Source organism: Equus caballus, chromosome 18, assembly GCF_041296265.1.
Source record: "Equus caballus isolate H_3958 breed thoroughbred chromosome 18, TB-T2T, whole genome shotgun sequence".
Classification (NCBI taxonomy): Eukaryota; Metazoa; Chordata; class Mammalia; order Perissodactyla; family Equidae; genus Equus; species Equus caballus.
Genome location: NC_091701.1, coordinates 49,773,379 through 49,791,632, shown reverse-complemented (window position 1 = coordinate 49,791,632; position 18,254 = coordinate 49,773,379).

The window sequence follows — 18,254 nt, the reverse complement described above, 5'->3', positions numbered from 1 at the left end:
CTCTTTTGTATCTGGTGTCTTTCATTTGGCACAATGTTTTGAGGTTCCTCCATATCGTTACGTGTATCAGTAGTTCATGCCTTTTTATTGCTGTCTTGTATTGCATTCTGTGGATGTATTGCAGGTTGTTTCACCTGTTGGACATTTAGGTTGTTTCCAGTTTTTTGTTTTGTTTTGCTTTGTTTTTTTACTGAGAAAGATTCACCCTGAGCTAACATCCATTGCCAATCCTCCTCTTTTTTTTTTTGCTTGAGGAAGATTAGCCCTGAGCTAACATCTGTGCCAATCCTCCTCTGTTATTTTGCATGCAGTACAATGCCACAGCACAGCTGGTGAGTGGAGTAGGTCTGCACCTGGGATCTGAATCTGCAAACCTGGCCTGCTGAAGCAGAGCATGCCGAACCACTAGGCCATGGGGCCAGGCCCCATTTCCAGTTTTTATCATTAATAAAGTTGCCAAGAACATTCATGCACAAGTTTTTTGTGCATGTAAATTTTCATTTATTTTGGGTAAGTACCTAGGAGTGGACTTGCTGGGTCATATGGTGGGTGTATGTTTAACTTTTTAAAAAACTGCTAACTGTTTTCCATAATAGTTGTACCAGTTTACATTTTACATTCCTACCAGCAATGTATCTCCATCATTTGTCAATCTTTTTTTTTTTTTTAAATATTGGCACCTGAGCTAACAACTGTTGCCAATCTTCTTTTTTTTTTTCCTGCTTTTTCTCCCCAAGTTCCCCCAGTACTTAGCTGTATACTCTAGTTGTGGATCCTTCTAGTTGTGGCATGTGGGATGCCACCTCAGCATAGCCTGACAAGCAGTGCCATGTCTGCGCCCAGGATCCGAACCAGCGAAACCCTGGGCCACCAAAGTGGAGCATGTGAACTTAACCACTTGGCCATGGGGCTGGCCCCGCCCCACCCCATCAATCTTTTTAACTTTAGCGGTTCTGGTGGGTGTGTAATATCTCATTGTGGTTTTAACTTGTATTTCTCTAATGACTAATGCTGTTGAGCATCTTTTCATGTGCTCATTGCCATTTGTAAATCTCTTTTGTAAAGTATCTGTTTATGTCATTTCACATTTTTAATGGAGTTGTTTTCTTGAATTTTGTAAGAGTAAAGTCCTTTGTTAGATATATGTATTGTGAATATTTGCTCTCAGTCTCTGGCTTGCCTTTTCATTTCTTAATTTTTGTCTTTCAAAGAGCAGAAGTTTTAAATTTTTAATGTTAATGAAGTTTAATTTATCACTTTTTTCTTTTCTATTTAATATGTGTTTTTTTTTTTGTGTGTGTCCTGTTTAAGAAATCTTTCCCAACCCAAGATCACAAAGATTTTCTTCTAGAAGTTTTACAGTTATAGATTTTCACTTAAGTTTATGATCTGTTTCAGGTTAATTTTTATAGATGGTGTGAGGGAAGGTTGAGGTTCATTTTTGTCCTCTGTGAGGTTCCTGTATTTTCTATATGAATATTTAGTTGTTCTAGCACCATTTGTTGGTGGTGTTCTCACTTGCTTGCTTCTTTCAAGAGCACCTATTTTAATATAATGTTATATGTCAATTACACCTCAATAAAAAAAAAAAAGAACACCTATTTATACTTATCCCTAAAAGCAAAGTTAAGGGCTTGAGGAGGGAAATGTGTGATGACCTTAGAGCCCAGTGAAAGGCAGTGCGTGGGCTGGATTGCAAAGAAGCGCAGTAAAGTCAAAACAAGAATACAAACTGGCTATCATTATATCACTGAGTCATTTCTTCTTCTCCCTACTCTATCCATCTCCTTTTTAAAATGATCACCTTCTTTATTAATGTTGAGCATTCACAGGTAAGAATGAGAATCTTTCCTCCAAGATGTCAGCTTTCGCCTTTCATTGAGTGTCCACAATATGATGGATGTCCCTCTGGTTGCTATTCTTTCTGCCAAGAAGATACATCTTACTAAGAAGACATTCAGGAAGCCAAAATGCATTTTATAACCTTAAGATTAAAAAAAAAAAATCTAAAATCTAGATTTACATAAGAAAATATGCTTCAGTGCAAATATTTTACTCTTTGTCCAATTTGGCAGTCAATGTTGATTGAAATATATTTGTATCTTAAAACAAAATTATTGTACTTAGAAACAACTTTCCAAGTCAAACTATTAGAAAACTGATACTAAGCAAAAAGCCTTTAAGGGGAGAAGTAATTATATGTGTACTATTCCAAGTATTTGATCTATTCCTTAACTTCTATGTGAAGACAATCATTAAATGTCAAAAGTTCCTGAGTAGGGTTTATTGCAAACTATTTTAAAATATAAAAGAGCTGCTAGAGGGTTTTAATGTTATTATAAAAATTTTATTTTATAATACTTAACCTGTGTTCTGAAATGTTGAATTTATAGAACTCTTTGGTATTTTGTTGAACAGAGATTTTCTTACTATAAGGAAGTTGTAGAATCCATTTAAGATTTCAAGTTTATGCAAAATAAAATGAAACTTTATGGTTTATGTGCAAGATGTTCTATGGGATGTTTTCTTTGACATCCTTGAAAAACATGATGTTTTCTTATATCGCTGCAAAGGAACATGCTGCTTATGCAACTAGGTGAAACACAAGAATTCTCAATTTGGACTAAACTTGTCAGCAATTAAGATATGCTGTTAAGAACAGTATACCGTGCTTAAGAACATGTTCATTTTCTTAATGTACCACATCCAAAGTCAATGTGTTCTCACTTAGGTAGATTCAGTTGACATTTTAGTGTATATGGTAGGCAGTGAATTGTGCGGAGGAGGCGAATCCCAGCTTTGATGGGAACAGTGAAGTGTCGGGTGGGGAAGAGAAGAAGGCTGTGTACCCATCACCTCAGATCTTCCTACCAAGATACATGGTTCTCTTTGTAATAGCTGCAGCCCCTGTGTTTTGGTGCTACTAGTAATGATAGGAATCAGGCCTCTTCTCTTCCCAGTGTTAACAGCCCTATTGACCTGCAATCTGGTCCACTTGGAAACAAACCAATGACTCCTAGCTGAATCACCTAGTTCCATTTGCCATACTTCGGTGTCTCTTCTCTAACCTTTAAAAGGCTGAATCCTCTGTCATTATCATTATCAAACCAGATTACCCCAAAATTCTAGCGTTACGTCTCACTATTTACCAATGGCTAGGAATTCTGAACTATTGAACTCCTGATTCAGCCCAGTATGTGCCTGTGCTGCTTTTTTTTTTATACTGTTCTCTGCCTGGATACATCCTCTTCCCTAATCTAAACCTATCACACTGTCAAGTTATACTCCTAAATTAATATTTGTGTTACCCTAACCTCCACTAAAAAATGGGCAAGCCTTTATATATTAACCATCATTGACAAAATGATAGACATTTCTGTGGCAGCCACCCTACCAAAACTAAGTTCAGTCATTTATATCCATATTGTAGTACAATTGTAGTATTACACACATTACATGGCCTTGATCTAAGTTGAACTATGTCATAGCTCCTGTGTATCTTCTGTATAAAAAAGAACAAGGGAAATATAATTATTTATATTTCATTATCAATAACTTTTATAAAACATTTTCAACTCATACCTCCAAAGTATATTACGATGGTGCCCAAAGTTATTTTAATAGTATGCTGTTAATAGTACATAGTAACACGTTTAGAAAGTTATTATTTTGCTTTACAAATGTGATTTTTACACTCAAATTGAGCTTCAATGTTCAATGGGCTGATAAAATTGCACCTCCTCACAGCATTAAACATAAACATTATCAATGGACTGGGTTTAATCGTTGTTATTCTTTCATGCAAATCCAAAACACAAAAACAATCTGATGATGTTGGAACTATTTACGGTACGTTACCCATCAGGTTAAATTTTAAAGATTAAAGAGATTATAGAAAGAAGAAAAAAATTGTCTATTTCTTAGAATTTCTATTATCTACTCGTAACATAACTAGTAAATCTTAGAAAATCCATTTTGTAAGCTATAATATTATCTGTACTAAAAAGTAAACAGTGTGAAAAATGCTTTCCAGAAGGCTCTCAGCTTATATACTTCAGGATACTCATAATGTGAAGGGAGGGGAGAAACAAGGGAGAGGAGAGGCAAGGAGTCTAGAGGGAACCTGAAGTAGAAATTGCAATGTCAACATAATGGTGGAAGGTCATTTGAATGGCATGGATTTCTAACTCTGGATTTTACGTTATCCATAGAATTGTGCTGTAAAACCCATTTATCTCACAAAACTTTAAGCAAAATCTGTTAAAACACAAGGTTTTGTGTGAGTATTTTCCCCTCTATAGAAATCAGAAAGAGGTGCTAAATTTCATGGCTCAGAACAGGGATGGGGGTTTGCGAAGATGGAGCCATCCATAATCAGAACTAGTTAATTCAGAGGAAGTCAAAGCTTGGGGCTGTAGGTAACTATGAGAAGATAAATCCCCTGGGATATCACTGACATCTTGGGGACATTATTGGATGTTGCGTAGAATGTGGAATGGATGTTTTAGCCAATCTTATCTTATTGTTAGAGGCAACGTGATACTGCTGACATCTGAGGTTCCTATCCATTAATACCTATTTTCACATACGAAAATAATGATATCTTGGAGATTCAATGAGAATATAGAATGTTCTTTCTTCTTGTAGTCATTCTCATCAGCTTCATATTCTAACTCCAGTGATTCTTTGGTCTGTAAAACATGTATTCTCTTATTCACACACTTGCCACTTGCCTCAGCTGGAGATGGGCAAAGATTAGGACTTGGACTCCTTCCTAGAGCCATGGGAGCTACTCTTTATCTTTTCCAATTGCGTTTGCCACATAACACTATCTTGCACTCAGTGTGGTATCATTCTTCAATTAATTAACAAATATTTATTCAGCTTTGTGAAGAAAGTCAAAGATTATATCTGCATGACATCAGGGGAAAACATTAATTTACACTTAACCATCTCCACATTGATAGAATTTGGTGTTATATAATCACACGTGCCAGTGTTACATTTATATTTCACTTTTCTTTCATCTGACATCATTTAGATCTTACATACACTCCAACATCTGATATATGTCAATACTTCATCCTGGATTTGCCTGTGGAGTAGTTGAGACATATAGGCACTCGCCACCCAGCTAAGTCTTAACAGTCCTGCTGGAAAAGATGCTAAAGTTTAGAGATGAGAAATGAGAATTCAAATTTAAGAGTAGCATTAAATTATATTGGTGTGAATCAAGTATTTTGAAAATAAGTGAAAGTAGACAATGACTAATCAGAAAAGGTCTTCAAAAGATGCCTTTTGAGAAGACTTCTTCATATTTGGGAGGAGACCAGAGCTTTGGAGTGGAAAGTTGCAAATCTTCCCCAGAATTCTCTCTCTCTCTTGTTTAGATTATTTACGTTTTTTTAATTAATAAAAATTACAAAAGTGATTGCCACAAAATTTTAAAACAGCAAAGAAATACATAGAATCAAGAATGAAAGTCCTCCGTCATCTGCCTCCTTTCTTCAATAGCACTTTTCTCCCCACAAGTTAAGTATTGCTAATAGTTTGGTCTATTTCCTCCCAAACCTCTTGTATATATTCCTGAACATACTCACACATGCATACACATCCCTAAACTGAGGCAAGTGTATAAAGGAAGTAAAGGGATCATATTATATATATTGTGCAATTTGGTATCCAATCAGGGGGTACATGGTATGAACATGACTTATTACTGATAATGTCAACCTGATCACTTGGTTAAGGTGGTGTCTGCCCCAGGTTTCTCCACAACAAAGTTGCTATTTTCTCTTTCCATGCTCTATTCTTTGGAAGTGAGTTACTAAGTCCAACCCAAACTTAAAGGGAGGAGAATTAAGTTCCATATCCTGGAGGGAGAAATATCTACATATATTATTTGGAATTCTGTCAGAAAGATTTTCCCTTCTCTTCCATTATTTATTCAATCATTTATTTATGTCAGTATGGACTCATGGATATTTAATTTATTCTTTGGGTTATAATCTAATACTATAGTTATTTATTTTGTCGTTCAAACTCAAATGCTTTTTAACTTGCTCACTTACTCACTCACTCCAAAGCACATGTGAAAGAGGAGCAGGCATAATAGGATTCTATTTATGTGTTCAGCTCCTTACTCATTCCTCTTTCACTGAGTCACTGGTTTTTAACATCTGCCTTCTGATGGAATGAGAGTCAGGTGGAGCTGTGTATCAGGCACAATCTAAGCACTCTGGAGATGGGTTTGGGGCAAGCGGTTGGAGCTCTATATGCTCCTCACCAGCCCACGCCAAACACCTATTATTGACAATATCAGTGACTTTTTGACCCTTCAATATTCTCCAATCCTGATAGAAAGTCCCAGAAATAACTTAACCAGGTTCCCATAATAAACTGGGACTCGTTTATGAAACCTTCCTCTCTCAAGCGCTGGACCCAAGTAACCAGTGAGCTATATGTTTTTACTGGTTTGGATGAAAGTGAAAAATTGCCTAAAAAATAATTGGCTAAAAAAGAATCTACAACTTTTGTCAAAAATTACCATGTTTCTTTAATTAGACTAATTATACTTTCTGTTTTAAAAGCATTTTTTTAAAGAAACAAATTTTATCATTTGATGACCCCTGGCCATGTTTAATCTTTACATGATCAAATGATTATAATTTTTTTTCAGCTACAAAGGTACAAGTTTATCTTAGATAAGAAAAGCCTTTTTCAGTATCTTCTTTTTTTTTTTTTGAGGAAGATTAGCACTGAGCTGACTACTGCCAATCCTCCTCTTTTTGCTGAGGAAGACTGGCCCTGAGCTCACATCCATGCCCATCTTCCTCTGCTTTATATGTGGGACACCTACCACAGCATTGCCATGTGGTGCTACATCCACACCTGGGATCCGAACCGGCGAACCCCGGGCCACCGAGAAGTGGAATGTGTGAACTTAACTGCTGCGCCACTGGGCTGGCCCCAGTATCTCATTTTTTTAAATGAAATTTTTTCATTGCTTTTCAAAACTATATTTGTAACTGAATCTACATGCAGGAATGTATTTCAGACAACTATTGAATTCACAGTAAGGAGCTTTAAATATAGTAGCTATAGCAGTTGTTATTTCACCATGCCAATGAGCAATGTTAATATTAAAATTAAAAATTAAATTAGTGGACATTTTATCAATTAAGTGAATCAAAATTAATTTTGTGGGGAATCAGAATTTGCCACTCCAAAATGTGTCTCTTTGGCTTTATTATTTTTAAGAACAAAAGATTCAGAAAGAAACTTTGCTCTTCCCTCTAACTGCCTGAAAGAATTTAAAATAGACCTGTCCCAGGAAGGAGCTATCACTGCAGATAACTCTAGGTGTGGCAGATAAGAAGGCACCTAGCAAGGCCCGTTTTTATCAAAATTCTCTCTGGGTCCCATTGTCTGTAGATGACCCAACAAACATTTGTTTACCAAACATTTGTTTTTCCATCTCCATGTGAATTGCCTTCCTCCCCTTTGAAATCTCAAACCATTAACCCCCAACATCCTTCTTTGTCTTTAGCTGGAGATAGTATTTAAGGTGGTGGCTTTAGCCACTTTGACAAGTCACTTAATTTTCCTGGGTTTCTCCCATGTATACATGTTATTAAATTTGTTTGATTTTCTCCTGTTATTCTGTTTCATGTCAATTTAATTGTTAGAGCAGCCAGAAGAACCTAGAGGGTAGAGGAGTATTCTTCCTCCCCTGCAATTTCTACAAAATTGAATTGCTATAGTTTTCAAAAATTAAATGAAAGTTTTCCAAATATTAAGCAGTGCTATATTTTATATATCTTTAGTGTAATTTTAGGATTAGCGGACAACCATAAAATTTAACCTAGGGAAGATGGAAATAAAGTAGAAGAAAAAAAGGATAGGAAGGATGAAAAGCACAAGCCAAAAAATTAGAATTCCTCAACATCTCACATAATTTTACCTACTCCAGTAGAGGTGGTTTTATTGTGACTTTGATCACTTTGGGTCTAATTTTGCTCTATGCACACGCACACACACATGCACGCACACATATACAAATTAAAAAAAAATGCTGCAGCAATAGTTCTTAAAATTTTATTGCAGGGGTGGCCACTCGGCCAAGTGGTTGAGTTCATGCACTTCCCTTCAGCAGCCTGGGGTTTTGCCGGTTTGGATCCTGGGCACAGACATGGCACCGCTCATCAGGCCATGCTGGGGTGGCATCCCACATAGCACAACCAGAAAGACTCACAACTAAAAGAAGAAGAAGAAGGAGAAGAAGGAGGAGGAGGAAGAGGAGGAGGAGGAAGAGAAGAAGAAGATTGGCTACAGTTGTTAGCTCAGGTACCAATCTTAAAAAAAAATTTATTATGCAGTTGTGTGGCCTCTGGGCTCTACAAGAAGCTAGTCTTGATTTTTCGCATTTAGTTTTTAGGATCAAGTGTGATAATAAATAATGAATGTCCATAAATGAGCATGTGCCAAGTAGACTGTACAGTTTAGAATTGACTCTGGAATGAGTTCAAATAAAAACAAAAAAGATTTGTTTTTCTTCAATTACTATTTGTGATAAAAAAAATATGTTCTCCTCATAGGTCTTTAAGAATGCTGATGAAGTTGCTTTGCTTAGTGAATGATAAGGAATAATTTGAACATATTTAACAAACTGCCCTGTTTATATAACCATAGATTCTGGGCAATATGACTAGAAACCACACTGTGTAAGGGGCTGAAAATCATAGGATTCCTTTTATTGCTGTTTCCTACTCTCTCTCTGGCAAAGTCATGGTTGTTCTTAGAGTAATGCAAAGTAGCAGTGATAAAGCCAGGATTTCATCTGTAGTTGACTTATGGGTCAATTTCTCAGTTGGTTCAGAACCCAGGGGGAGCTGGAATATGATTGAGTGAGGCCCTACCCCTCAACCCAAATACTTCGCTTCACTTGGATAACACTTATCTTTTGAAACTTAGCTAAGGCATCACCTCTGCCAGGTTTCCTTACCCCACCCCCATTCTCCTCTTTGACTTCAGGGCTCCTTCTCTGTTTTTCCTTTCTAGGGGAGCATTGACCACAGTCTACTGACGTTATCTGTTCCCTCACTAGATGGTCAGCCTCACAAGGGGAATTTTAAAATCCTGAGTACCTAGCACAGTGCCAGCCATTTATATAAGCTTTATATATGTTTGTTGTGGAAGGAAATAATTCAATACTCAACTCAGTATTCATTCTCCTTGGCCCAATCATCTCATGAGATGTTCTGGTTTTTCTCAGTAGTTTCCATTTGATTTCCATCTTCCTATGACAGCAAAAAAGGAAACACACTGCTTTACAGTTAAATTACAAATTTTAATCATGCTACATATTTATAGTGCACCCTATACTGAAGTACTATAATTCTAGCTTATAAAGAAGAAAAGCAACAGAATTGAACTTATGAATATAATTTTTAAACAATCCACACTCATTATCAGAACTAAGGTTCTTTTCCAAAGTTTATAGTCAACCTCTCCCCTCAGCTTATCTCTGGACTTGGGTAACTATCAGGTTCATTTCAGTGGAGATTGTAAGAAAGTTAATTCTCACTAATTCATGCCCACTTAGGAGACGTGCCCTGAAGGCTTGGGTTGGGATGGTCTGACATAATATATGGATCATGGTGCATATAGAAAATTAAAATTCACTTGGTAGTGGGAGAATCTCTAGGGAGACTTGAAAATATAGGTAGCTCCAGAACAGCTGAAGCTGAGACAGAACTAGAGGCTGTGTGATTACCAACCGAGCACTGGTTCTAAAACTTGGCTCTCCATGACTTGGAAGCCTTTGAAATTCCTGATGCCCAGGCTGCACCCTGGACCAATGGAATCAGAATCTCTGAGCGCACAGCATCATCAGTGGTTTCTAAGCTCTTCGTGTGATTCCAATATATAACCAAGGTTGAGAATTCCTCTGATAGAAAGATGCCCTAGGTATTTACAGAATACCTAGGTATTTAGAGAATAATGAAACGGGTTTCAAATGCACAGTTGCAGTGGCAGGTGGTCCAAATTGTGGGTATTGGATTGTTAATGAGCTTCTACTTAGATTCTGATTCTTCTACTGATCAACCCTGTGCAGCAGCATCAAGGTTGCAAACAGCAGGGATTTATTTATTTCCTGACTACTAATTCTTCTCCAGAATGATTCCAGAGAGGCAAGCAGGCAATTTTACAGATAAAGAGAGAATACATTTTATTAAGAAAACTTAAGATTCAAGTTTACCCTCTTTACTTATGTCTTGGGGAACAGCTTTTCTTCTTGGAGTTCCTTCTCCTGCAAATCTAAGCAGACTTGTAGGACTAAAGGACCTAGTCCTCTTAAAATAAAGACACCTGCTGACAAAGCCAGTAATGGTAACCCATTTTTTTTGCCGTAAATCCGCTTATTTGCCTCTTTCCTTTGGGACACGGGCAGGAAAATACATTCCCGGTCATTAGTTCTTGTTATCACTTCATTGGCCTGGTTTTGCTTCCCTTTTCTGGAAAATGTCAGTGAAGCTTTATTCGTCTGCTTCTCCAGTGATGTAAAGAGCTGTTGCAGGAGGCAGCAGCCTTTTACAACCTTCGCCTGCATCCTTATAATGCATAGTATTGCAATGCAGGCAAGAGCTGTGGTATTTGTGTATAATGGGTGGAGGGAATAAGAGGCAGCAGACATTGTCTGGAGTGTGAACGGGACGGCGCTACCCAGCATTCACTGTCCCAGGCTCGCATACTGACTGAGAGGCCGCATCATGCAGCACTGCCAGTTCAGCTCAGGCCACAGGCCTCCCAAGCCACCATTTTTTGTTTGTTTGTTTGCAGGGAAGTTTCGCCCTAAGCTAACACCTGTTGCCAATCTTCCTCATTTTCCCTTCCTTTCCCCTCTCCAAAGCCCGAGTACATAGTTGTGTATAGTTGTGAATTCTTCTAGTTCTTCAAAGTGAGCCCTGCCACCACAGCATGGCTACTGAGAGGCGAGTGGTGGGGGTCCATCGGGGAACCTGCCTGGGGCTGCCTAGCGTGAACTTTAGCCACTAGGCCATCAGGGCTGGCTCCCAGGCCACCATTTTTAACCTGCAAGAATATAAGCTGAGTGTGGAGAGGCATGTTTTTTCATCAAGGTCAAGGACTTTAAATCCAGCTAAATGTGGATTCTAATGATAGTAATACTTAATACTTATGTAGGGCTTTCCATATGCCAGCCCTGTTCCAAGTGCTTTAGGTATTAACTCATTGAACCTTATAACCTCCTGTAAGGTAGGTGTTTTTAGCGTCCCTTCATTACAGAGGCCACCTGAACAGAGGGAGGTTAAGGAACTTGCCCAAGGTCACACTTATAATGTGCTCAGGATTTGAACCCAGAAAGCTTGGCTCCTGATTTGGTGATTCATCCATAACTCAACCCTTCCACATACCAGGGATGCAACCTCCTTTTGTATGTTATTGAAGCTCACTGAGTATCATTTTCTCCTTTTGGTAGTACTTATCTTGCAGGATTGGTGGGAGGAAAATGGCTAGGACAACGCCCCGGCACGATTTTCTTACTGTGGATGATATTCTCCACCACCAGGCAAGTTGTGGTCAGCTCATTCTCTCCTAGGGGCCTGCGTGGAGGACTTGGATGTTTATTTAATGATTAATTAAGAGAGACTAGCAGAGCCTTGTAGTTAATTTTTCTTGTCTCCTCTTTCAGAATATAAGATAATAAATACAAGTCTTGTGTCCAAACAGATTTCACATTCTCGCAGACCATACTTAGAAAGTAATGACTTCAGAAGATGATTCATTTCAGCCACTTTTATCTTGAGTAAAACCAACTTCACTTCAATTTGGCTGTATTGTTTAGCGACGTTAAGAAATTCCCCCAAGGGAGTTTATAATGTATGTTATAAAGATTCATAAATTTATACATTGGGCACTGCTCTGAAGCACTCTTCTGGAAGCAGACACCCACCCAATCAAGCCATAGTGAGTGGAGTAGGGATGGAAGAATTGCTTTCCTTTGCCATTTAAAAGCAGTTCTTGTGTTATGACTCCATTTATATGAAATGTCCAAAATAAGTGAATCCACAGAGACAGAAAGTAGATTAGTGGGTGCCAGGGCCTGAGGAAAAGGTGAGAATAGGGAGTGACTGCTATGCTCTGGAATTAGATAGTTGTGATGATTGCACAATTCTGAATATGCCAAAAATCACTGACTTGTACACTTTAAATGAATGAATTTTATAGTACATGTGTATCTCAAACATGCTGTTATAACACAAAACCACTCATGTGAATGTTGTTGACTTTGCCTCTTGTGCCTTCAATGGTGCCCAGGAGGAAGGCAAGGGCCAGGTGGATATTTTACAGATGATTGTTCGCTGCTCACCTTAGGAGTGATGGATGAATATTACACCAGACAGCACTAGAGGATGCAGGATGATTATGACATTTTCTGGGTTGAGTAACTATGAGAGGCCGTTTGGGGTGACCAAGTTCTCTATAGGGATCCTGAACCAAGTCTCTATTTTATTGCTATCCTAAGCAGGGGGCTAATTACCCAGAGCTATTGTGAGAGTGATCAGATATGCCTAAACCTTTGGCACACCGTGATAGGCTTCGTGCAAATCGTGGTTTACATGATGCCTATCACATAGCAGATACTTAATAAATCTTTGATGACTTGGTAACTGAGTGATTGAGACTCCCCATAGATCCTCTGGGTTGGAGTAAAGTCTCTGAACCCAAATAACACTTTTTCATTTTTTTATACCTGGGACAACTGTACAGTACTCTAAAATATGATGTTGATGCAATATTTTTATAACATTCAAATGCAATGGGTTATGTTAATATTACATTTATTAAAAAAAAAAAAATTGACATACAAAAAGTAATGCCCTCCCCTGCCCCCTCCTTACCACAAAGGCGTTACTTAGTTTTTCTAAATTAAGCAGCCGGGGGTGGGGGGGGTGGGGGGGGCCGGTTGGGGGTGGGGTGGGAATGGGAGTGGGGGTGTAGGTGGATTCTGTTTAAGCTTTTCTCTAGAACAATAGTGACACCCTGTGGCAAATTCTTATAATAGACTATATTAAACTGTGAATTCCCTACTTGAAGGCCAAAAGTCCTGTTAACCAAATTAGTCAGACTTCAGATTAAAAGAGAATTTATTGAGTGCCTACTATGCACAGGAGCTATGCTAGTGCTTTCATAGATATTATTTCTTTGTATTATTTTATATTTCTCCCAGATGACTAGGGGCTCAACTAATGCTGCATATATCTATGTTGTAGAGCAGCTATGGCATCAAAACCCCTAAAACTGCATGCACGATGTGTGTATGTGTGTTTCTAGGGAAATGGGCTCTTAACCTTCATAATATGCTCCCATGGGTTCCGTGCTCCCACAACACTTGACATTGCTGCCTTAGAGCATGTTTCTAACAATGCCATTATGATATACTTAGGACTAACTTCATCAATCTCTTTTTCTCTGGAAGTTGCCATTTCTTCTGGCAAACTATGTTCACTCTAAGTTAAAAAAAAAAGAACAAACTTCAAAAGACTTCAAAAGAAAGGCAAAGAAAACAAAAAGGCAAGAAGAATAGGGTTAGATAGCACTGCGACACCGTGTGGTGGAAAGAGCATTGGAATATGTCAGTCCCAAAATCCATTCCTTCTGCCCGTCTGAGCTTAGTCAAGTTAATCTCTGAATCTTCATTTCCTCGTCTGCAAAATGGAGATAATAATATCAGAGAATTATTATAAGAACAACTGATGGGGATCCGTTTTCAGGTACAACCAAAAGTACAATCCATGAAAGAAAAAAAGTGATGTTGGACTTTATTAAAATTAAAAACTCCTGCTATGCAAAAGAGACTGTTAAGAGAATGAAAAGACAAGCCACAGACCTAGAGAAAATATTTGCAAAGCACATGTCTGATAAAAGACTTATATTCAAAATACACAGAGAATCCACTGAGAAAACTTATGCTTATAAACTCAAAAGTGATAATGCACTATACAAACAAATTTTTATTTATAGTACGTTTTTTCTTGATTGGAAAGTAGTACACAATCAACATAGAAAACTTAGAAATGGGAGAAAAGGATAAAGAAAAAAATCCAACTCATCCCATAGGTCATCAATAATAATTGTTAACATTTTGATCTATTTCCTTTTGTGCTAAACATACATAAATATACGCATATGGTGTCATTATTTAACTGAGGTTTAAAGTTATCCTATTTCTTCCACCTCAGGGGGTCTGGATTTCTGCTGAGCGAAGGAGGACCCCTTTTCCAACACTGAGGTGTAGAATGTCAAACCCTGGTGTGCAGAGTAAGAGCAGCCAAGCCCTGGAGCCACACCTGGGTCAGGGTTGGGGAGGTAAGGTCAATGCATTCCTCTGGAGTGTGCTTGCTGCCTCTGAACAGATCTTGTTTGTTTGGGTGTGTGCACATGTATGAGTGAGCTTATGCTAGCAGGCACACACACAGGGAAAGAAAGAAAGAGGGCTGAGAGTCCAGACTTAGTCCTGAGGCTTAGTGATTGCGTTGCCGGCTGCCCACTAGCCAGAATGGCCTCAGGAAGCCACTGCCCAGGGTTTTCTCCTAAATTTTGGAACATTTTTATTGAAGTATAGCATAAATACAGAAAAGTATGCAAATCGTAAGTATACAACTAGAATTTTCAAGCTGAACGCACCTACATCAAGAACTATTACCTGGGGCTGGTCCCTTGGCCGAGTGGTTAAGTTTGGGCACTCTGCTTCGCCAGCCCAGGGTTTCACCGGTTCGGATCCCGGGTGCGGACATGGCACCACTCATCAGGCCATGCTGAGGTGGCGTCCCACATGCCATAACTAGAAGGACCCACAACTAGAATATACAACTGTGGACTAAGGGGATTTGGGGAGAAGAAGAAGGAAAAAAGAGGAAGAAGATTGGCAACAGATGTTAGCTCAGGTGCCAATCTTTAAAAAAGATAAAAAAAGAACTATTACCAGCACTTCAGAACCCCCCACTATGCTCCCTTCCAGTGATTACTTGCTCCATTGAGTGACCTGATTTCTAATACCATAGATTATTGTCTGCCGAACAGACTTTTTAATTCTATAATGGACTTGTAAAGGGAACTATTGTACCTTCATGAGCACTCTGAAAAGAGTAAAGCTGTTATAAGGAATTTGCAACCAGGGTTTCAGGAAGGGGATGAGGCCAACCAGGTAGGCTTGTGGACTCTGATGTGGGAAGGCATCATTACGGCTTTGGACCTGGGCAGCACAACTGGCTTTCCTGGAGTCATTGGGGTGGCACCTGACCTCTGATTGAAGTCCTGTCTAACTTGTGCCTGATCTCTGCCTTAAATCTTATGCTTCCAAACACAGATATACCAATACTGATCAGTTGCCTCGACTCATGTCCTGTGACAAAAGTAATCTCTATAGCCTTCTCCTTGTTCCAATCCTTGTCAGCTTGATGTCTGCTACTCCTGCTGCCTGTGACCTTAACTAGGCACTCTTGCTCCTAATTTGTAGGTAGACTTCTTTTTTTAAAAAAATTCAACTTTTTTCTTTCTTTTTGAAGATTGGCCCTGAGCTAACATCTGTTACCAATCTTCCTCTTTTTTTCCTCTCCTGAAAGCCACCCAGTACATAGTTATATATTTTAATTGTAGGTTCTTCTAGCTCCTCTGTGTGGGACTCTGCCTCAGCATGGCCTGATGAGTAGTGCTAGGTCCATGCCCAAGATCCAACCCCAGGCCGCCAAAGTGGAACACGTGAACTTAACCACTCAGCCATGGGACCAGCCCCTAGCCAGACTTTGGAAAGGTGTAGGCCTAGATAATTCAGACTGAGAAAACCAGAGAGTAAAATGTAAAGAGTAAGATTAAAAGAATTGAAAAGGACAGGAAAGAATAGAGGTATTTCTTTTTGCCTTTTGGTAAATTTTAAGACGTGGAACTTTCCAGTTTCCTTTTCTAAACTAGAGCAAAGAACAGATCAGGGAAGTCAAAATAGGTCTCAAACCTCATTTTAGTCCATTTTTAGAATGGTACAAGAACTTATCAAACATACATAGAGCAGGGTCAGACATTCTCTATACATTCTTGTTAGAAGTTATCTATCTAGGTGCTGGCCCTGTGGCCGAGTGGTTAAGTTCTCGCACTCTGCTGCAGGCGGCCCAGTGTTTCATTGGTTCGAATCCTGGGCACGGACATGGCACTGCTCATCAAACCACGCTGAGGCAGCGTCCCACATGAAGAATATACAACTATGCACCTGGGGAGCTTTGGGAGAAAAAGGAAAAAAACAAAAACAAAGAGCAAAAGTTGAGATTTAAAAACTAAAAAAGAAGAAGTTATCTATCCATTCTCTGCACAAGTTTAATTTTTCCCTTGTTCTTCTGCACATCTTCTCTGTTGCTGGTTGGAAATCATTAAAACAGCCTGGAAGTCTGACTTGGAGGCGTCAGTGTTAGAAGGAGTCCGTGGGGATTTTGTGAGCCTCTGTATATAATGTACAAGCTAATGAGTTGTAGGGAGTTGGAGAGACACACAGTGAGGGTGATTTACAACATCCTATATAATTTAGACTACAGGAAGTGGAGGTAGAAGAGACCTTAGAGGTTAAAGAGATCAGTCTCCTACTCAGTGATGTAATCCCTTTGACAATAACCTTGATAGATGGTTATTTAACATCTGCTTAAACATTTTCAATGATTCCCAATGATGAGGAGCTCATTGCTTATCTAGGCAGGTCATTTTATTTATTCCCAACTCGGATTATCAGAAAGCTTTTCTTTAGAGTGATTTGAGGTCTGCCTTCTTGCAACTACTTCCCAGGAACTCAATTCTCCTCAGGAGCAATATAGAATAAGACCTAGAAAACTATTGGGCCATTTTCTAGTATGGTATGAGAGTTAGCATGTCATTCCTTCTCTTTTCCAGGCTAAATATCTCAATTATTTCTACCATCCTCTAACCATTCTGGTCTCCTTCCTCTAGATAGTTGATTTTATCAATGTCCGAATAGAACAGAATACTATAAATGTGGTCTGATCGGTTTAGGTTCCAATGGGTCTATAACTTCATTTGATTTGAATTTAATTCTTCTGATATTGCAGCCCAAGCTGGGGTTTTTTTTGGTAATTAAGTCAAACTTTTGGCATATATTGAGCTGTGTTCACCAAAAAGTATCATATCTTACTATAAAAATTTATATAGTTTTAAAAAATTAACATACAGTAAAATTAGCACTTTTTAGTGTACAGTCCTACGCGTCTCAACACATGTATAGATTTGTGTAACCACCACCACAATCGGGGTACAGAACAGGTCGTCACCCCTGCAAAGTTCCCTCCTATTACACCTTTGTAATCACACATTCCTCTGACTCCTAAACTGTGGAAATTACTAGTCTGTTTTCCATCACTATAGTGTTGTCTTTTCAAGAACGTTGTATAAGTGGAATCATTCAGTATATAACTTTTTCGAGACTGGCTTTTTCACTCAGCATAGTGCCTTTGTGATTCATTCAAGCTGTTGCATGTATTAATAGTTAATTCCTGGGGCCGGCCCCGTGGCCATGTGGTTAAGTTGGTGTGATCTGCTGTGGTGGCCTGGGGTTTGCTGGTTTGGATCCTAGGTGCAGACCTACACACTACTCATCAAGCCATGCTGTGGCAGCGTCCCACATAGAAGAACTAGAATGACTTAAAAATTATGTACTGGGACTTTGGGGAGGGAAAAAAAAAAAGAGGAAGATTGGCAACAGATGTTAGTTCAGGGCCAATCTTCCTCACCAAAAAAAAAAAAGGTAATTACTTTTTATTGCTGAGAAGTATTCCATTGTATGGATGTCCCATAGTTTGTTTATCCATTCACCAGTTTAAGAGCATTTGGTTGCTTCAGTTTTTGGCAATTTTGCTAGAGCTACTGTAACCAGTCATGTACCAGTTTTTGTGTGAACATAGTCTTCGTTTCTCCTAAGTACTTAGGATGGAATTGTTGAGATGCATCTAACTTTGTAAAAAACTTCCAAATGGCTTTCCAGAGTAGCTGTACCATTTTGCATTTGCACCATCAACACTTGAGAGTTATAGTTGTTCTGCATCCTTGTTGGCAGCTGGTATTGTCAATATTTTTTATTTTAGCCATTCTAATAGGTATTTAGTGATATTTCATCCTGGTTTTAATGTTTACGTTTTCCTAATGGCTAACGATGTTGGACCACACTAATTTGCCTTCCA